This window comes from Stomoxys calcitrans, chromosome 4 (genome assembly GCF_963082655.1).
Source record: "Stomoxys calcitrans chromosome 4, idStoCalc2.1, whole genome shotgun sequence".
In the NCBI taxonomy this organism is placed as follows: domain Eukaryota; kingdom Metazoa; phylum Arthropoda; class Insecta; order Diptera; family Muscidae; genus Stomoxys; species Stomoxys calcitrans.
In genome coordinates this window covers 73,873,073-73,894,978 of record NC_081555.1, presented here as the reverse complement: position 1 = coordinate 73,894,978, position 21,906 = coordinate 73,873,073, and the positions used below count along the sequence as shown (strand labels likewise).

The window sequence follows — 21,906 nt, the reverse complement described above, 5'->3', positions numbered from 1 at the left end:
CTAACACTAAGCACTGTCCCAAATTTCGGCGAAATCGGACAATAGATGCCACTTTCATGGGCCCTAAACTTTAAATCCAGAGATCGGTCTATATGGCAGCTATATTAAAATCTGGACCGATCTGGGAAAAATTGAAGATCGACGTCGAAGAGCCTAACCAAACTCACTGTCTCAAATTTCAGCGACATCAGACAATAAATGCGTCTTTTATGGCCCCAAAACCTAAAACGTAGATATCGGTCAATATGGCAGCTATATCCAAATCTGGACCGATCTATGCGATATTGCTGAAGTATGTCAAGGGGCTTAACTTAACTCACTGTTCCAAATTTCGGGGACATTGGGCAATAAATGAGCATTTTATGGGCCCAAAACCATAAATCAAGAAATCGGTCTATATGGCAGCTATATCCAAATTTGTACCGATCTGGACCAAATTGAAGAAATATGTCAAAGGGCCTAACACATCTCACTGTCCCAAGTTTCAGCAAAATCGGATAATGAATGTGGCTATTATGGGCCTTACACCATAAATCGGAGGATCGATCTATATGGCAGCTATATTCAAATCTGGACCGATCTGAGCCAAATTAACGAAGGATGTCGATGGGCCTTACACAATTCACTGCCCCGAATTTCATCAAAATCGGATAATAAATGTGGCTTTTGTGGGCCTAAGACCCTAAACCGGAGGACCGGTCTATATGGCAGCTATATCCAAATCTGAACCGATCTGGACCAAATTATAGAAACATGTCAAATGGCCTAAGACAACTCACTGTCTCAAATTTCAGCGACATCGGACAATAAATGCGTCTTTTATGGCCCCAAAACCTAAAACCTAGATATCGGTCTATATGGCACCAATATCCAAATCTGAACCGATCTTGGCCAAATTGAAGAAGGATGTTGAAGGGCCTAACACAATTCACTCTTCCCAAATTTCAGCAAAATCAGATAATAAATGTGGCTTTTATGGGCCTAAGACCATAAATCGTAGGATCGGTCTATATGGCAGCTATATCCAAATCTGGACCGATCTGAGCCAAATTAACGAAGGATGTCGATGGGCCTTACACAATTCACTGCCCCGAATTTCATCAAAATCGGATAATAAATGTGGCTTTTGTGGGCCTAAGATCCTAAACCGGAGGATCGGTCTATATGGCAGCTATATCCAAATCTGAACCGATCTGGACCAAATTAAAGAAACATGTCAAATGGCCTAAGACAACTCACTGTCCCAAATTTCAGCGAAATCGGATCATAAATGTGGCTTTTATGGGCCTTAGACCCTAAATCGGAGGATCGGTCTATATGGCAGCTATATCCAAATCTGGAGCGATCTGAGCCAAATTGACAAAGGATGTCGAAGGGCCTAACACAACTCACTGTCCCAAATTTCAACAAAATCGGATAATAAATGTGGCTTTTATGGGCCTAAGACCCTAAATCGGCGGATCGGTCTATATGGGGGCTATATCAAGATATAGTCCGATATAGCCCATCTTCGAACTTAACCTGCTTATGAACAAAAAAAGAATTTGTGCAAAATTTCAGCCCAATATCTCTATTTTTAAAGACTGTAGCGTGATTTCAACAGACAGACGGACAGACGGACGGACATGGCTAGATCGTCTTAGATTTTTACGCTGATGAAGAATATATATACTTTATAGGGTCGGAAATGGATATTTCGATGTGTTGCAAACGGAATGACAAAATGAATATACCCCCATCCTTCGGTGGTGGGTATAAAAACAGTAAGGAAAGGCGAAAGTCGGGCGGTGCCGACTTTATAATACCCTGCACCTACATTATAGCTACAAAGTGTGAGCTATATCTTATTCTGAACCAATTTTGATGGACCGCGGCGGATGTTTTCGGATGGGTTCAAACTGTACTAAATACCGTGGACAAATGAAAACATTATTGCAAACTAGCCAAAATCTGACGAACATATATATGGGAGCTACATCTAAATCTGATCCTATTTTGACCAAACTTCTAGATATTGTGGCAGGCATGGAGGAAAGAGTTATGCACAATTTTGGCAATATTGGCTAATAATGCGCTTGCTATGACCCTAGAAGTGAAAATCGGGCGAAATACATATATGACAGCTATATATAAATCTAAACCGATTTATATGAAATTCACCAGTAATATTTAAAGACATAAGAAAATCCCTACTTTCAAATTTTGAGATAATCAGTTAACAAATGACCACTTTATTGCAATATAAGTCCAATCTGACGAACATATATATGGGAGCTATATTTAAATCTGAACCGATTTCGACTACACTTTGCAGATATTGAGGAATTCATCGAGGAAAACGTTGTGCAAAGTTTTGAGAAGAATGATCAGTAACTGCGCTCTACGATTGAAGAACGGGTGATATATGTGATCGTCTAAATCTATGTGATGTGATGTCTAAATCTAAAACGATTTTTACGAAATTCACCAGTAATGTCAAGAGTCATAAAAAATCCTTCCTGGCAAATTTCAAGAAAATCGGTTAACAAATGATCATTTTATTGCATTATTACTGCAAATCGGACGAACCTATATATGCGTGCTATATCTAAATCTGAACCGATTTTTTTCAATTTTAATAGGCTTCGTCTTAAGGCCGAAAAACATGCCTAACCAAATTTTAAGACGATCGGATGAAAATTGCGGTCTGTACACAAATTAACATGGACAGACAGACAGACGGACATAGTTAAATCGAATTAGAAAATGATTCTGGGTCGATCGGTATACATATCATTGGGCCTATCTCTCTTTACAAACAAATTCACTAAGTTATAATACCCTGTACCACAGTAGTGGTGTAGGGTATGAAAATCCTCCTATATATAGCGACTTAAGTTTATAGATAGTATCGTTATTTTAAAGATTCGCTTCTTTAGCTCACAATCATTTCGAAAGTCAAAGTCATTTCCTATTGTTTAATTATATGGTAACAAGTAAAAGTGTGCCAAGTCCGGCAGGGCCGAATCTTGAGAACTCACCACCATGGATTCTGTAAAAAATTTCCCCAAAACAAACGTACTTAAAGACATCTGTGTGTTTACGCACCAAATTTCTGCCAAATCAGGCACAAATTTAAGTATCTAGGTGCCGTAGAAGTCTATTTGGTAGATCGGTTTTAACGAAGTTATATCAAGTTATGGGCTGAAACAATTAGTGCAAAATTTCAGCCAAATCGGATAACAATTGCGGCCTCCAGGTGGTTTAATATGCAAAATCGGGAGATCGGTTTATTTGGGAGCTGTATCAGGTTACTGACCGTTTTGGATCGTACTTGCGCGGTTGTTGGAAGTCATAACAAAACACTTATTGCAAAATGTCAGCCAAATCGGATAACAATTACGGCTTCCATGGGCTCAAGAAGTCAAGTCGAGAGATCGGTTTTTATGAAGGAGCTGTATCAGGTTATTGACCGATTTAAACCGTGCATAGCACAGTTATTGTAAGTCGTATCAAAACACATAGAGCAAAATTTCAGACAAATCAGATAACAATTTCGCCTTCCTGGGGCTCAAGAAGTCAAATCAGTAAATCGGTTTATATGGGAGCTATATCCAAATCTGAACCGATATGGCCTATTTGCAATCCCCAACGACCTACATCAATAAGAAGAATCTGTATAAAATTTCAAGCGGATATCTTTATTCGTTCAACCGCTATCGTGATTACGGCGGATGGACAGACAGACGGACATGGCTAGATCGACTTAGAAGGTGATCTATGTATAGTTTATGGGGCCCCAGATCAATATTTCCAGATGTTGCCAACGGAATGACTAGATTAGTATACCACCCATCCTATAATGGAGGGTATAAAAATGTTGGACTTCTTTCTGGCTCCTCAGTGAACAAAGCGTTCATAATTCAGTCAGAAGTCTGAATGAAAGGAAAATTCATCTGAATTCAGATCCGAAGTCTATCTGAATTTTTAACGACTCATAAATGTCACCAACTTAAAATTACACGTCTAAAAATTATTTTCGATGTTCTCGCGAGCATTCGTACCCATGCACTCAGCGTCATAGGCGATCATGCTGAAAGTCGGAAAATTTATCCGAAGTCTGCCTGAATTCTTAACGAAAAAGATATGGAGTAGTTGACACAACGAAATATCGGAGGGAAATCTGATGTTTCTGACATAATTCTAAACCAAAATTATGGGAAATTCGATTTGTCCTTAAGACTTCTGACCAAATTCTGATATTGAGTCTTAATGAATACGGATGTGTTTTCCGACTGGTATCATCGATTTCCGACCGAGAGTATATTAGAATTCCTTAAGAATTCGTATGTTTCTTTGACTCGTCTTATTAATTTTTGACCGAATCGGATATATTTTCCGACTTGTCTCATCGAATTCTTACCAATTCTGAAAGAATTCATACAGTATTCAAATGTGTTTTCTGATGGTTCAAATTTCAAATTTGCTCTTAAACATTCCATTAAGAATCCTCATTTTATAGCCGAATCCGAAGGGGAAAAGTTTTTGCATGACATAGTTCCTCACAAATGTATCCAGCATGGAATAACCACGACTGAAAATGTTTTCTGATTTTCTCGGGAGGGTTCGAACCCAGCATGCTAACCTCTGTGTTACGGTAGCATCCAATGGTTCACAAACAAAAATATGCAAACAAGCATATTTTTTCTTACAGACAAACAGTCGAGAAATCGTTCAGAATTCCTCTTGAACCGTCGGACGAAAAATTCAAAAAAAAAACTCCCACTACAAGACGTTTAGAAATCGTTCAGAACTCTTTCAGAATTGTCGGAAAAAATCCCTCAGAAAACCAAACAGAATTCGGAATGATTTCGGTAAGGTCTTGTTGGAAGAGTTCAGAATTTGTACAGAAATGTCTGGCATCCGAAATTTGGTTCACTGGGAATTTAAATACACACTCACATTTTTCCTTCTCTTTCTTCTTCGTACAAAACAAACAGACGCTATGGGTTTCTACTGATAGCAGAGTTACCCTGTGTGCCGTATTCCTAGCCTCAGTACTGCTGATAGCACCATGGATTCTGTGATGGATGCTTCTGATATACAAGTATGGATAACACGGCATCTTTTATAGAGTGAATAAGGTTTCGTTTTTCTTTTGGTCTATCCAACTAATAAATTGGTAATCATTACATAAATTATTTTTTTTTTCGTTTTTCCTGACTGTATGTATTACGGAAGACCACCGTAGCGCAGAGGTTAGCATGTCCGCCTATGACGCTGAACGCCTGGGTTCGAATCCTGGCGAGGCCACCAGAAAAAATTTTCATCTGTGGCTTCCCCTCCTAATGCTGGCAACATTTGTAAGGTAATATGCCATGTAAAACTTCTCTCCAAAGAGGTGTCGCATTGCGGCACGCTGTTCGGACTCGGCTATAAAAAGCAGGCCTCTTATCATTGAGCTTAAAACTTGAATTGGACTGCACTCATTGATATGTGAGATGTTTGCCCCTGTCCCTAAGTGGAATGTTCATTGGCAAAAATTTGCAATTTGTATGTATTACCCGTAAAAGGACTATCACTTTCATCTTAAGCTTTTTTGCTTTTAACCTTTTTTGACCATTCTTTTTAACTGTAATCAGTGAAGCTACACTCATTCATAATCTATTGACAGAGAGACAGATGGCCACTTTGTTTCGTTTTGTCTGGAGATGGTGGGCTGGTTGCTGCTGCGGCTGCTGTTGCACCCAAAAGTCAAGAGTCTCGAAAAAATTGAACTACCAATTTATTTGTGGCACTGCCAAATGTTGTTTTTGTTAAAAACTTCCGAACATGTTATTCAAACATGTGTGCACATGCGCAGTTGCAAGTTTTATTTTTTTTTGGTTTGCCACAAAACATAACATGACGCCTTTTTCTACAAGTATGTGTTTTGCTTTCCGCCGCCGAAACATAAGTGTAGACTTTTAAAAATGTTCATTGAATTTTCCTATGATTTGCGGTAGAAAGAAAGGCGACAAAAATCGCATGTAGCCATAAACGAGGCGGATGAAAAGACAAATGGGCTGGTTCCACACAGACGGACAGACAGACTTTGGAGAATGGGGAAGGATGCTGGCTCAGACGACAGAGGTGCAATTGTGCGACAAAAACTTGCCTATGTTTTCGTGAATTTCCTCTTGGTAAAAACAAGTTTTTTTCCTATTTATTTGACGCGTTTATATGCTCTGGCCAAATGTCTCACAGTCATTTGCGTGTGTTTTTTTTTTGGCTAAGAAAAGTTATGATGAAAAAGGTGACAATGACCTTTTTTAATTAACAGCGACTGTTTTGGTAAGGAAACCACACAAAGAGCCAGCTAAAAAAGACGATAATATCCATTTTTGCAGACGGTTTTTTTGTGCTGATGGTTTTTTTTTTTTGCAAAAGCGATTGCAACACAGCTACGTAGTTGTGCGAATTTCCTCTTGGTTTGGAATTTATGAGGTGTAAAGACCACTCTGGTTCAACTTTTTGAAGCGTATTTTTTCACTAAATGAGGGGGGTATGCGATGGGAAAACCGGCCATAATTAAATACAGATAAAATTTGGATATGGGTATTGTCATGTCCGGGAATCACAGCCTGTTATATATCGATGTGCTGAAGAGAAAATAAAATGAATTGCAGAAAAAAGAGGGCTTCAGTATTAAGTATGCCGATTGCATATAAATTACTTATTTGACCTATATGAAGGCCACCGTAGTGCAGAAGTTACCATGTCCGCCTATGACGCCGAACGTGAATCCTGGCGAGAACATGTGAAAAAAATTTCAGCGGTGATTAACCCCTACCATATGGACCATACAACAGGTTCCGAGAACATGTTGTCTTGACATAGGCGGAGCGATGAGGACCACGCCCACTACTGGAAAACTATTCTAGATATCCGACCCATACAGATTAAGTGTGAGGTCAGTGTGACATACAGATTAAGTGTGAGGCAGTCACTGCGGCTATGAGACTTAAGGCGATGGGAGAATGGATTGAGGAGGACGTCGAGTGTGAACATTTTTACCGACAGTAAAATTGCCACAAGGGCAATAACAACCAGGACGGTAAGGTCACGAACAGTCTTGCAGTGTAAGAGGGAGATTAATGCCTTCTGTGAGGATGGCAAAGTCCGCATCGTTTGGGTGCCGGGCCATAACGGTGTGAGGTGAAATGAAAGGGCAGACGATTTGGCGGTTAGGGCAAGAAGACTGCCTTCAATAAACTTGGTTAACCCGAAGCCTTTCGGGTCGACGCAGTCCTGAATTAAGGGCGGGGCGTCGAATGTGCATGCAACCCTGTGGAACGTCGAAGCCGTTGGCGGGACGGCGAAAAGCCTATGGAGGGATCCAGATCGTGGGACGAGGTTATTACTGAAAGAAAGTAAGTAGGAGGTCAGTATAGCTATTGGTATCATAACGGGACACATAGGACTACGAGCTCACTTATGTAAAATCGGTGCGGCAAGTGATAGTAACATGTTGGGCATGCGGGGAAGATGGTGAGACATTGGAGCATTTCCTTTGTCATTGCCCGGCTTTCGCGTCTAATAGATAACGGCACATGAACCAACTTAGGGGAATGGTATTGAAAACAATTAAGGATTTTTTAAGTAGCACGGAATTCCTATCTTAAAATTTTCTTTTTTGAGGTTACTTTATAGTTTTTAGAACGCACAACAACCTGATTACTGGCTTAGGTGTATGTCCATAGTGGCATGGGGTGAATTAATATCTGCACCCTCTTTTCAACCTAACCTAACCAAACCCCTAAGTTCGGCCGGACCGAGTCTTATATACCCTCCTCCATATATAGCATTTGTCAAGTTTTTTTACCCGTTATATCTTTATAGACTAATAATAATAGATAAGAATCGCTGTGCTATTGGAGTTATGGACCGATTCGAACCATAATTGGTTTGGATGATGGAGACCTTAGCAGAAATCATTGCGCAAAATTGCAGGGTAGCATTATAGAGGCTCAAGAAGTAAAATCGGAAGATCGGTTTATATGGGGGATATACCAGGTTATGGACCGATTCAGACCATAATCGGTATGTAGGTTAAAGCCTATAGGAGTCAGCCAAATCAATCAAGAACTGCGCCCTCTAGTGGCCCAATAAGTGCAATCGGGAGACCGGCTTATATGGAAACTATATCAGGTTTTAGACCGATTCCCACCGTACTTGGAACGTATTTTGGAGGTCATAGAAGAAGTCATATTACTAGAGCTGGCCAACTATCGATAATCGCAACATCTGATATTTTCGATAGTATCAATATTGATCATTTCCCATCACCTATATTTCAAACGAAAATGAGAAGCAAAAATAAGGAGATCGATTTATATAGAAGCAATATAATGCACAGACCAAATAAAAACAAGGATAGTAAAGTCAGTTGGAAGTCATGAAAGATGTCATTGTACAAAAAGTTAGTCCAGTCGTATAAAAATTGCGCCCTCTATAGGCGCAATGTATCTTAAAGGATACATTCAGTGTCGGATTGCTTATTTTTGTTTAGTTTTGCAAAAAATTTAACTTTTGCGATAGTATCCATCGAAAAATATCAATCGATATACAGTCAAAAAATTAAATATCGATAGTACCATCGATATTTTGCAAGCTCTACATAGTACAACATTTCAGCAAATCGGATAATAATTGCACCCTTTAAAAGCTCAAGAAGTCAAACCTGGAGACCGGATTATATGGGAACTACATCAGGTTATGGACGGATTCAGATCATACTTGGCACTTAAGTTGGAGGTCATAGAAGAAGCCATTGTGCCTAATTTCTGCAAAATTGGATAATAACTGCGCCATCTAGAGGCTCAAGAAATCAAATCGGAAAATTGGTATATATGGCAGCTATATCAAACCATAGATGGATTTTGCGTATTTACAATCCCAACCGACCTGAACTTATAAGAAGTATTTGTGCAGTTTCAAGCGCCTTTACTCCTTCAAAAATAAAAGTGGTTTCGACAAACAGACGGACGGACGTGGCTAAAAAGACTTAGAATAGCAATGCTTAAAAATGAGAACCTTTATCAAATACCTCAATACTTGAATCGGGCAGCCCTCATTATATGTGAAAAATTTGTCCCTGTTTCTTGATGAAATGTTCATGGGCAGATTTGCATTTTTCATTGCATTTGACCTATATGAAACTTATCTAGCCATATATAGTGTGGGTATTTGAAGTTACACGTTTTCTTCGTTTCTCAAATATCTGCTATATTCGACAAAAAAAAGGATTCTAGGGTCTAATTGGTAAGAGCCCAGTTTCATGAAAATTGTGGCTGCTAGAGGCTCAGAGCGCACAGTCAATTTATAAAGGAGCTACATACAATTATAAGCCGATATGTCCCATTTAGAATGCCCAATGCTGGCTGTAGCTACTGCAATGACGACCATTAATTTACTAATGTGCAATGAAAACTTTTTCCGATCTTTATCAAATTTAAAATTAAGAAAACTTTGTTCGAAGTCAAACAAGAATTGAATATAACAGAAGCAGCTCTTTCTCGCAGATATTTCTTTGCTCTTTCCTTATTCATTTCACATTTTTTTATTTCTCCCTTTTAATAAACTACCCCCAATGCTAACTTAAGATAAATACTACGAGCTAAAGATGTAGACACTATCACTGTCTTGACCACGAGCCGTTGTTTGCAACCGGTGTCTGTTATATGCGAACACTTTTGCTCCCAACTTGACCTTTAGCTAGATTTTAACTCAGGTGTACTAATTTATTCGCACTTATTTGCCTGCCTAACTAACTATCTGTTCGTCTATCCGTGTGGCTACCTAGTTATTTGCCTGCTTTGTGCTAAAACTTCACATGTAAATTGTATAGCATTTTATGCACTGACTATGTATGCGAGAGCAATTTATTCAATCGTAATTACTAAAATTTAAATAACTAGCCCAGCGAAATAAACAAATAACTCAACGCAAGTTTCCAATGAATTGACATGAAAAGATTAACGTTAATACTATTCCCCGCCGCGGAACAAAGAATTTTCGAAGTACAAATACTACATGGTGAGCTTGAAGGCAGGCATAGTAATGAATGGTCCGAGTAGCTTGTTCAAATATATATTATGTACAACATACTAATTAATGCAAGGTCATTTGATTTTGTAAATAACGTAACGTTGAAAGATTCTCTAAAATCACCGAAAAATTGTTTTTTTCATTTAGATCTTTTTAAAATGTTTACGGAAATTTGTTTCTCTTCGAAACTGTTTGCGAGGAAATATAATTGAAAAAAAATTACTGAATCTTAAAAGATACACAACACCATGAATGAGGGAACACAAACGCTTTAAATCGTAACACCCGAGTCTGTCATTATACTCTATACACCAATACTGGGGTACAGGGTATTATAACCTAGTGCAGAAGGATGAAAGATGGACCCATAGAGAACTAGCTAAATCACTTGGGAGGAGAGAGTGCTCCATTTACTGCAACCAGAAAACACCTGGTGGTTTTGCTGGACATAAAATATTGGGTTTCCCAAAAAGTAATTGCGGATTTTTCATATAGTCGGCGTTGACAAATTTTTTCACAGCTTGGGACTCTGTAATTGCATTCTTTCTTCTGTCAGTTATCAGCTGTTACTTTTAGCTTGCTTTAGAAAAAAAGTGTAAAACAAGTATATTTGATTAAAGTTCATTCTAAGTTTTATTAAAAATGCATTTACTTTCTTTTAAAAAATCCGCAATTACTTTTTGGGCAACCCAATAAAACTACAAATTAAAATTTTTGGAAGAAGACAAGTCTTGGTCTATTTACCTGTGTATAAACTATAAGAGTTTGGACTTTGGACCATTTAGAATAAGTTACTCAAATTTTCCTTTTAAGGGCTATGTTTACTATGATTTGACATTTGAATTTAAGTTACATTTATCGCTATGCATCCATACTGTTGTGAATAATTAGCGGATAGGTAATTCGAATATTAAAAAGACTTTTCACTATATACTAATGTTAGCCACTTGAAAGTCACGGGCTGGTCCGGAATAAAAGCACTGACTTACTAAATCTTTGTGTTTTACTTCTCCACCTTTCTTATCATGGTGTAACGCCTATCTAATTGTCTGCAATTGAACATAGTTACTGAAATTTTGCCAATGAAGCAACGGGGGCAAACTTCTCACATATCAATGAGTGCAGTCCGATTCAAGTTTAAGATCATTGATAAGGGGCCTCCTTTTTATAGCCGAGTCCAAACGGCGTGCCGCAGTGCGACATCTCTTTGGAGAGAAGTTTTACAATGCATAGTACTTCACAAATGTTGCCATCATTAAGAGGGGAAGTCCACCGCCGAAAATTTTTTTCTGACGGTTTCGCCAGGAACTGAAACTCTGGCATTCAGCGTCATAGGCGGACATGCTAACCTCTGCGCTACGGTCGTCTCCCTATATAATAATTGTAATCACTCACCAAGGAGTAATTGTCCAGCAGCTTTGAGTACCACTTGAATCTCCGCATCAAGCCCATGATTGTAAAGGGTGGTAATTTAGCTATTATCTTTTTGGCAACACTGGTTTAAACAGCTCACGCACGTTATGTGTTTTGTTTCACTATCAAACATCTTCAGTTTGGTCTATAATTTACTCATTAACCGTTTTACAAACGAACAACGCTTGATAATATTGAATTTTATCAAAATGCGTGCGTTAGGAAAGTGAACAGCTCTCGTCTTCCGTTTTAAGACGAAGCTCATTTTTGGCTCAATGGGTGCGTAATAAGCAGATTTGTCGATTTTAGAGTGAAGACCAGCTAGAAGCATTGCAAGCGCTACCAATGCATCCAAAAAACTCGCAGTTTGGTGTGGTTTATGGGCTGGTGGCATCATTGGACCGTACTTCTTCAAATATGATGCGAATCGTAACGTAACTGTGAATGGTGAGCGCTATTGTGAGATGATATCCAACATTTTGTTGCCCAAAATGCAAGAGCTTGACTTGCATGACATGTAGTTTCAACCAGACGGTGCCACAAGCCACACAGCTCAGGTAACAATAGACTTATTGAGAGGCAAGTTCGGTGAACATTTTATTTCACGTTCGGGACTGGTCATTTGGCCGCCTAGATCGTGCGATTTAATACCTTTAGACTATTTTTGTGGGGCTATGTAAAACCGTATGTCTATAGAGACATACAAGCATTGGAAGTCAACATTAAAGTATTTATTCGTGAGATACCGGCTTCAATGTGGTAAAGAGTATGCCAAAATTGGACTAAGCGGATGGGCCATTTGAGGAGCAGTCTCGGAGAGTCAAAATTATATGGCCCCATCTAGATTTGAAGAGGTAGTTGTTGACTTAAATAGAAGTCTCACTCATTGTGTCCGTCATGACATTTCATTGTCTGATTGGAAACCTTGCTGATACGATGGCTGTTACATAAATTTTTGACCTAAACCTGTTCCTGGAATGTTCATGGGCAAATTTGCCAAAATGCTTTGGTTGCCAAGTCAGGGCTGCATGGCGGATGACACATGAATTCGATGGTTTGGTTGGTCAAAAAGGCGTCGGTTTTGGTGAACATGCGAGAGTTTCTTCCTTCAGGCAATCAAATTGTGATGCGCTACTTAGTATTGACCGTCGTACGTTGACCAACCGGAAAAGTCGCGACATGACCGAAAAAACAGCTGACTATTTGCTTCGAAGTGCTACTTGCCTAAACAACTTTAGTTGGATTAGGCTGGACTTCGTAGACCCACACAGTCGATTGTTGTTTTTTTTTTTGGGCTTATACTAGAGTTGACAAACAATTGATCAATAGTATCAATAGTTTAATTTGGTTTGTTTGTTTAATTGTGGTACCACAGTAGCGACAGACCAGGACTTCTGGTGGAAATCGAACCCACAACCGCCGCACTGCCAATCCGAGGACACTACCAACTCAGCTACCGGGGTGTCTATATTTCCACTTATGTAGATAAAAAAAAATTAACAGGTCGGGCACTGCAATTTTGTACGTTTAACTTTTTGCCCTTGAACATTCCATTACTAAACTTCTCACAAATCAATTAGTACTGTCCGATTTAAGTTTAAGCTCAATGATAAGGAACCTGATTTTTAGAGCCGAACGACCTGACACAGTGCGACCTGTCTTTGGGTTCAAGTTTTTACAGTGCAAATGTCGTCAGCTAGGAGGGGATAACCACCGCTGAAATTTGCCGCTAGGATTCGAACCCAGGTCATTAGCATCGTAGACGGACATCCTGTCACCTTTGCCCTACGTTGGCCTCCTTCTTACGCATCTCGAACCGACAGTTGTTGCTCGCTGAAACGTGGTATGGCTTCCGAATCCCAAGAAACCTCAGAAACGAATCACGCTGAAATTTTCTGCGTGAATACCCCAAAACCCGCGGTTTCACTTCTTGAACCTCAAAAAGCTGTAATCATTGGCTGATTGAGGGGCTTTCAACAGGGACGTTGAAACGTTCTTTGGCTTCCGAATCCCAAGAAACCTCAAGAAACGAATCACGCTGGAATTTTCTGCGTGAATCCCCCAAAACCCGCGGCTTCACTTCTTGAACCTCTAAAAGCTGTAATCATTGGCTGATTTAAGGGATTTTTAACAGGGACGCTACAAAAGTAGACCGATAGGGACAGCAAATGAAGTCATATTGCCGCTCTTTTGACATTTCTCTTCAGTGAGGTTTGCCATTTCATGATGAAAAGATATACGAGCCAACAACGTGCCGAAATGATTAAAATTTACTACCGAAATTCGGAGTCAGTGACCTCAACGTTAAGAGCGCTACGTCCAATTTAGTGATAAGGCTCATTTGTGGCTGAATGCCTTCGTCAATAAGCAAATTATGAGTTATTGTTGAGATAGCAATCCACACGTACTTCATGAGTTACCTTTGCATCGCGAATAAATTACGGTTTATGGACCAGCGGCATCATTGGGCAGTACATCCTTCGTGATGATCAAGGCTGGCACATTACTGTGAATGGGTATCTCTACAGTACAATGATAACAGAATATTTTTGGCCCCAAATTGGATGATATGGACTTGGAGGACATGTGGTTCCAACAGGACGGCGCCACAAGCCACACAGCGAATGTCACAATTAATTCATTGAAAACCAAGTTTGAAGAACGTGTTGTCTCACGAAATGGTCCCTTAGACTGTCTAACCCTGTGGTTAGACTATTTCAAGTCTATGGTCTATGCGAACAAGCCAGTGAAGATTGACAAACTTCGTAAAAATATTGAACGCGAAATTGCAGCAGTATCGGCCGATTTGTGCTTGAAAACCATCGAAAATTGGGTTCAGTGTCCGGACTTCTGAAAGCGTGTCCGCGGTGGCCATGCAAAAGAAATCGACTTTCATATATAATGGCATCGTACTTTCACAGAAATAAAGAATTTCATTGATATCCACAAACGTTTTTGCTATATTTAAAATAACTTTTGTGGTGCTCTTATTGAAAGACCCTTTAGTAATCATGATGATAACTGAAGTAATAGCCCTGTGGAACAGTTTCCAGTTCATGGTCTTAGCTGTGGGAAATTCCAACTTTAGAATTCCATTCCATTATGATGTCAGAAGGGCAAAGCCCAAAAGAGTTTAGGGTTCTCAGAACAAACATTTGCAAAGAGCTTTTAATGTAAGCGTGATCGAAGGCAGGACAACCAATCTCTCAAATATCGCTCGTACAGCTGATTGGCAATTGTACTGGTATCCAGGTGTGTGATGGGTATTCAAAACTCGACCGGCCAAATTTACTCGTTTTTACGTGTTTTCTTTTGAAAATATGCTTATTTTTTCTAATATATGTTTAGAATATTTGTCGTTTTTACGTGTTTTCTTTTGAAAATATGCATACTTTTTCTAATATATGTTTAGTATATTTGTCGATTCTATCGGTAGTTAAGAAGAAAAATTTGCCTGCTCTAGCTTATACGCATAAATCCACGATTCACTACCTGTAACGACCTAACAAACATATTTTGAAGCACCGCGATCGTATTTTTTTAACATTTCTTCGAAACAATCATTTTTTTTGAGCGATTATCTAATGGTGGGGAATCGAACGAGAACAACCCTAATTAATGGCAAGGTGTTGGAATAAATGCCAAACAATGACTCTATCTCACCATTTGTTACACGACGATCACGATCGTGCATTATAAGTTCACACAGGGCATCAAAGTTCTCTGGTACAACGGCCATTTTTGAACGACCTATACGAAACTCGATTTTGAGCGAGCGTCGGACACGACTAAATTCATTCATCCATTAAAATGTAAAATTTTTCAAAGGAAAAGTCAGATTGTACCTGGCAACACTTCTTGTTGCCTAGGCCAGAAAATTAGATTGTAGCCCTCGTAAACTGACGATTGCAAGTAAAGACTTCTGCAGCAGCTGTGAGTACGAAATCTGGTGTGTGTATCCCGCACTGAGAGTTTCACTGTAGGCTCTCATTTGTTTGAGGACATATCTCAATTAGCAAATGCGAACACTAGCAAGTTGTTGGACTTTTTAAATTGATCTGAATGTGGCTCAAATATGGTTATGAACAAAATATACCCTGAATAAACTTAGTAAGCACTAGTCGTTATTTGATAGATGTATCATTATCCTCAGATTTAACTGTGGCTTATAAATAATGTCTTGTTTATAGTAATGCCGATATGCCAGAAAGTGTGCACTATACATTGTCCAAGAAGTTATTTGAAACTACCATGCTTGCTATTTGAAAATATATAGACTTCTATTGTAATGCCTCCAGGATGGATAACCATGTAGGATTGGGGCCGTACTATCAAGAACGGGGACTGGGGCCAAATGGAGAAGATTTGCCGATCACTATAATGTGTATCCAGTGAAGAAGAGGTGAGGCCCGAAGTGCAATAGACGACAGATGTTGACGATCGGGGGTTGTGAATGCTCCAAGACTTACTTTTACTATTTGTAATCTTTTTGTATGTGTGAGAGATTAGAAAGAATGCTGATAGTTACAATTTAGCGTATCGATATTCTTCTGGTTAAAGAAATTTAGTTTTCTGAATATATGCTGTGCCGGTTAGCGACGTAACGTCTCGATGAATACAGCTATGGTTTCTTTACGGATTGCTGCATATTATAACGGAGGCCACCGTAGCGCAGAGGTTAGCATGTCCGCCTATGACGCTGAACGCCTGGGTTTGAATCCTGGCGAGACCATCAGAAAACATTTTCAGCAGTGGTTTTCCCCTCCTAATGCTGGCAACATTTGTGAGGTACTATACCATGTAAAACTTCTCTCCAAAGAGGTGTCGCACTGCGGTAAGAAATTTCTGCGAGCGAGAACAACAAAAAGAAGAAATTTGCAACTTTTCATTTACAAAACTGTCCAAATGTTCTTCGTTCTCATACTCTCTTTTACTAAAAACACTCTAATTGCTGATTGCTGCGTAATGCTGCCATATCATCTAAATTACCTTAAAAGTGCACGAGATAACCAAATTGGTAAAAGGGGGTTTATCCCCACGATAAATTAATGTTCCGGTTAGCTAACACGAATTTTATTTTGTCTACATGAAACCAACCTAGTACCGACTTCATTCGCAGCGAAAATGTCTATTAAATTATTGCGAAATCAGACGGACTCTATTCTTAGCCAGAACACAAGCAAAAGTCAAACAACAACACACAACAAAGACAATATCATTGAAACAGAGTTGATTGGTGCCCATTTCGTGAGTATTTAATTACACGAAATGGGCTATTAATTAATCAGTACCACTTCTTCGGAATGTGTTCGCATTTTCTTCGTCACCAATTTTTATAATGCGAAAAGTCGAAGCCAGTACTAGGCTTAAGGGTTGCAAGTAATTTATTCTGCAGAAGCTGTATAGGCGTCGTGGTATTCGGCTCTGACAAGTAGAATGTGCTTTACTTTAGTTTCTCATTTCCTTGAAAACCTGCCCATTTTACTTTAGTTTCTCATTTCCTTAAAAACCTGCCCGAAAAATTCTGGAGTAAGGCCAGGGTTCGAATCCTGTCGAGAACGTCAAAAAAAATTTCACTGGTAGTTATCCCCTCATAGCTGGCAACATTTGTAAGGTACTATGCCATGTAAAAACTTCTTTGTTTGTTTGTCGGTTTGTTTGTTTGTTCCGTATAGACTCAAAAACGGCTGAACCGATTTCCTTGAAATTTTCACAGATTGTGTAGGTTGGTCTGGAAGGAAACATAGGTTATATAATGTTTTGATATCGGGAAGGGGGCGGACCCTCCCCCCTGCCCCAGATGTACTATCGAAAAATAAAAATGGACCGATCGGGACAATATGGGATTCAAATGAAAGGTATTGTAGACCAGAAAACGAATATGGTATTAAAATTTGTGTCCAAGTACCCAGCGGGCCCGCCCCAACCCTAAAATTTCTATAAACAAATATATTCGAAGTTCATGTCAATATGGGACTCAAATGAAAATTATAAGGCAGTAGATTACAAATATGGCATAAAACCTTAGGTCCAAGTAATGGGAGGTCGCCCACCCCCAAATTCCCCCAAATGGGCATATTAGCCGTCCATGGCTATATGTGACTCAAATGAAAGGTATTAGGGAGTAGATTTCGAATATAAGATTAAAATTTGTGTTTAAGTCTAGGTGGCGCTTTTCCTCCTAAAGATACGTCAAATGGATTATTTGACCCATTATGGCAATATGGGACTCAAATGAAAGGTATTTGAGAGTAAAAAATAAATTTGATATCCAATTTTGGAGCCAAGTGTTTTCGAGTACGCCCTAAAGCAACCCCTAAACTGAACTTCATTTCCGTTGGGAATAAAGAACGAATTTGATATCCATTTTCAGTGGAAAGTGCCCCAAAATACCTTCCAAACGGTTCATATTTACTGGTCAGGGCAATAAGGGGCTCAAATTAAAGGGATTTGGAAGTGCAGCACGAATTTGATATTCATATTTGAGTCGAAATGTCTGAGCTGCCATTCCTCCCCTGATGAAAACATTACTCTAAGGAAGAAGATTACCACTAGGAATCGAGAAGGGTGCTCTCTGATTCAAGTTTGAACCCAATGATAAGGGACCTTTTTTTATAGCCGAGTCCGAACGGCGTTCCGCAGTACGTCAACTCTTTGGGGAAAATTTTTTAAATGACCATGCATAGCATTGTACCCCACAAATATCGTCAACATTAAGAGGGGATAAACTCCGCTCCTTGCCGGGATTCGAACGCGTTCAGCGTCATAGGCTACAATGGCACGAATTCGATATCCGCATTCAGGGCGAAGTGTCCCCACCCTAAAAGCACATTAGAGAGTTAAAGAAGGCGCAGCGGAGCGGGCCCTTTTCGGCTTGTGATACATAAAAAGTGAAATGGCATAAGACAAGTATATATAGTGTGAAAACAGCTTCAATGGAATGCTCAGTGGCCAATTTGCCTTTACATCCAGAAAAGTAAGGTTATTATTTCGTCTTTAGCCTTTCTTTATTTGCATTATTTCTGTAGTTTGTCATAATTTGTCTAACGTTAAGTTTTGGTAAAGATATTATACATGTGCTTAACCCGTGATTAATATCTCCTTTCTTATTTGCAATTTTCGTGAGTTTTCCATTACAAATTGTAGATTTAATCAACACTTGTGTAAATTTGCAATTAATACTTAACACTGACTATAGCACGGCATAAATTTTCATTAATCAATTGACAGTTTGCTGATGGCTGTTTTGGGGGACATAAATGCCAAAAGAGAAACAGACATATCGACAACCATTCAGTCGGTCGGTCAGTTCATATCAATGTGGTAATCTATTTTTAAAGAAAGTTGTAAAAGTTTTACGACAATTTTTTTTTGCCAAAATCAAACGTGTTGGGCTAGTTGGCGGTGGCTTAAATGGAGGATGACCATACCAAACCATACTTCGTGGAATTGACGGACATGACAACTTTGAACTTGAAATTCATTATTCACTTCCTGGCAATTTTTCATGTCGAGGAAGTCTGTAGGAAAAATCTCATCGATTGTGGCCATAAACAATGATGATGATGGTGTCTGTGTTTTATTTTGTTTTTTGCTTTAAAGCCAAATAATCACATAATGCTTTAATGAAATATAATTTTCTATCTGGAGGTAGGAAAACCGAAAAAAAAACTTTTCAAGGCTTTTTGAAATTTTATAAGGAAGCTATTATTGCAATACCCCATAAAGGCAACACTTACCATAGTGATTAGGAAAAACATCAATCCATCCATTAGAGGCTGTTGTTTATAGGCTTTATCGAGCGTTTTGCAAAAGAAGTTGGAGGCATGAAGCTTCTCCTGTCTCTTTTATGTTGCGGTTCCATGTGGTAAGATGATATTGAAGTCAAAAGAGGCCTCCCAGCTATCATATCCACATATGTGGTGTGGTTGGGATCCATGCCATTGTTGTCGTTGTGGGACTATTTTGCATAATGGCTTGCAGGTGAGATGCCTCTACGACAGCGACGAAATTTTGTCTCCTTTATAACTCTTAAACGGAAGTGCATACAAAAACAATAGAATTTTTTGCTGCCTTGAGGTTGCTGTTTTTCTCCAAAAACAAAATCGTGAAAGTGAAATTTCAGTTGGTGGCAGGTTATCACCAAAGGTCAAGGCAACTTTTGAATAATAAAATAGTCAGCTCGTTGGCAGGTTACATTGTCCCGTTGCCCATGGTTATGTTGTCTTTCTTTCTTTTCGAGTTTAATTGCTAACAAATGTTGGTCTAATGTGTATGAAAAAAAAATGCATTACCTCTTTAAATTCAAATTTGGTTAGTGAAAGTGAATGGTTTGCTCACTTGCTTGGTGACAAGTTACGAAAAGACTAAACTTTTTATTACCACATTTAGTAGAGGAAATAAGAAAAAGGTACTATTACATCACGCAATTGACAATCGTGAATATTAGAATTCAACTTTCATTTTTGAGAAAAGTTTATATGACAAACAATTTTTATATATAAAAAATAAAATTTAACAAACCAAATTCTCGGTTTGTGATTTCACAGGATTTTGTTGAGCTTAGATTAGGTTACAGTGGGAATCTAAATCCAGACTTACTCCGTTTCCTCAGGCTTCATATTTTGTCTGAAACTTCTAAGAACATCGGCATAACTATACCACTCTACTGGTTTAATTATGACAGCTTTAGGTCGCTCTTTTGGATGTCGTTTTTCTCCTTGGCCCCTTTCCAAGCTCTCTCTCTGTTTTTTCGGTAGCTTGGCATTTCCCTGTTCATCTTTCGGCTTGCCGCTTTGGACGGACTATTCACTAGCTGCATTCTCCTTGGCCTTCTTGTCCGGATTTACATCGGCTGGGTTCGATGCACTCCTATTCTGTTTGCCTGCTGGCAGGATTTAGGTTGACATGGGTTCTTTCTCATCTGTCTTTCAATTTCGCCGATAGCTTCCGATGATATTCAAGAGTTCCTCTAGCTCAGAGAGCTAGAGCACCCCTGTGGGTGAATAGGCAACTGGCGGCATCCGTTCGCCATGTCACGAATACGTCCTCGGGTATAAATATCCTTTGGAGCATGTCCTCGGTCTTCGCAGCACGTGGTCGGGGGCTACTTATTCTTCACAGCTAGCCTATAGGTCAATCAGCTATCCGCCACCTGCTGATCCCGATAGTAGCCTGAGCTCGTCCTGAACGTGTAAACTTATTTACTAAGTGGTGTAGGTTCAAGTGGCAGGTTCAAGTGGCAGTCTGCCATCAGACTCACTTAGAGGCTGATCGCAGACTGGCACTAAATGGTGTAACTCTGCTGCAAACCGTTCGTGTTCCGGAAGTTTTGTTCTTGAAGTGTTGTTGTCTTAAACATATAGAAACATAAAATGGGCCATAATGTTGATAGCCTAAAGGATTCTTAATACAATGACACCTTTCTCAACAATATCCGACGAATGTATATTAGTAATAATATTTTCCGGCATGAGTAGTTCAAAGGTTTTCGTAATAAACATTGCCCATACATTTTCTCTCCTATGGTACCAGCTATAACGGTTCGAATAATCCGTAGCCTAGCGGCTTCGGATGTAGAGTCCCTCTTGAATTCGTTCTGAGCCTTATTGAACTCATCGTTGCTACTCCCTGCGACTATGAGATTTAAGGTGAATGGGAGAGTGGATTGAAGACAGGAGCTAGCTATACCATCGAGGGATAATCGAGGCGACAATAGGAAACCCACATGAATTAAAGGGTGATTTTTTTGAGGTTAGGATTTTCATGCATTAGTATTTGACATATCACGTGGGATTTCAGACATGGTGTCAAAGAGAAAGATGCTCAGTATGCTTTGACATTTCATCATGAATAGACTTACTAACGAGCAACGCTTGCAAATCATTGAATTTTATTACCAAAATCAGTGTTCGGTTCGAGATGTGTTCAAATTTTGACAAATTTTGTTCACCGATGAGGCTCATTTCTGGTTGAATGGCTACGTAAATAAGCAAAATTGCCGCATTTGGAGTGAAGAGCAACCAGAAGCCGTTCAAGAACTGCCCATGCATCCCGAAAAATGCACTGTTTGGTGTGGTTTGTACGCTGGTGGAATCATTGGACCGTATTTTTTCAAAGATGCTGTTGGACGCAACGTTACGGTGAATGAACACATTTCGAACCGAACACTGATTTTGGTAATAAAATTCAATGATTTGCAAGCGTTGCTCGTTAGTAAGTCTATTCATGATGAAATGTCAAAGCATACTGAGCATCTTTCTCTTTGACACCATGTCTGAAATCCCACGTGATCTGTCAAATACTAATGCATGAAAATCCAAACCTCAAAAAAATCACCCTTTATAATTGCAAATTGGAATCGGACAACTGAGACGACATATGGGGTCGAATGCAAGACACTGCTGGCAGACAATTTGGCCATCA

General features: G+C 39.3%; 1 protein-coding gene across 4 annotated transcripts in view; it reads left to right on the top strand.

Annotated features, from left to right (window-relative positions):
- The window catches only part of LOC106086286 (uncharacterized), a 245,847-nt gene that overhangs the window by 48,807 nt on the left and 175,134 nt on the right, over positions 1-21,906 (top strand). The gene's annotated exons all lie outside the window — the stretch shown is intronic.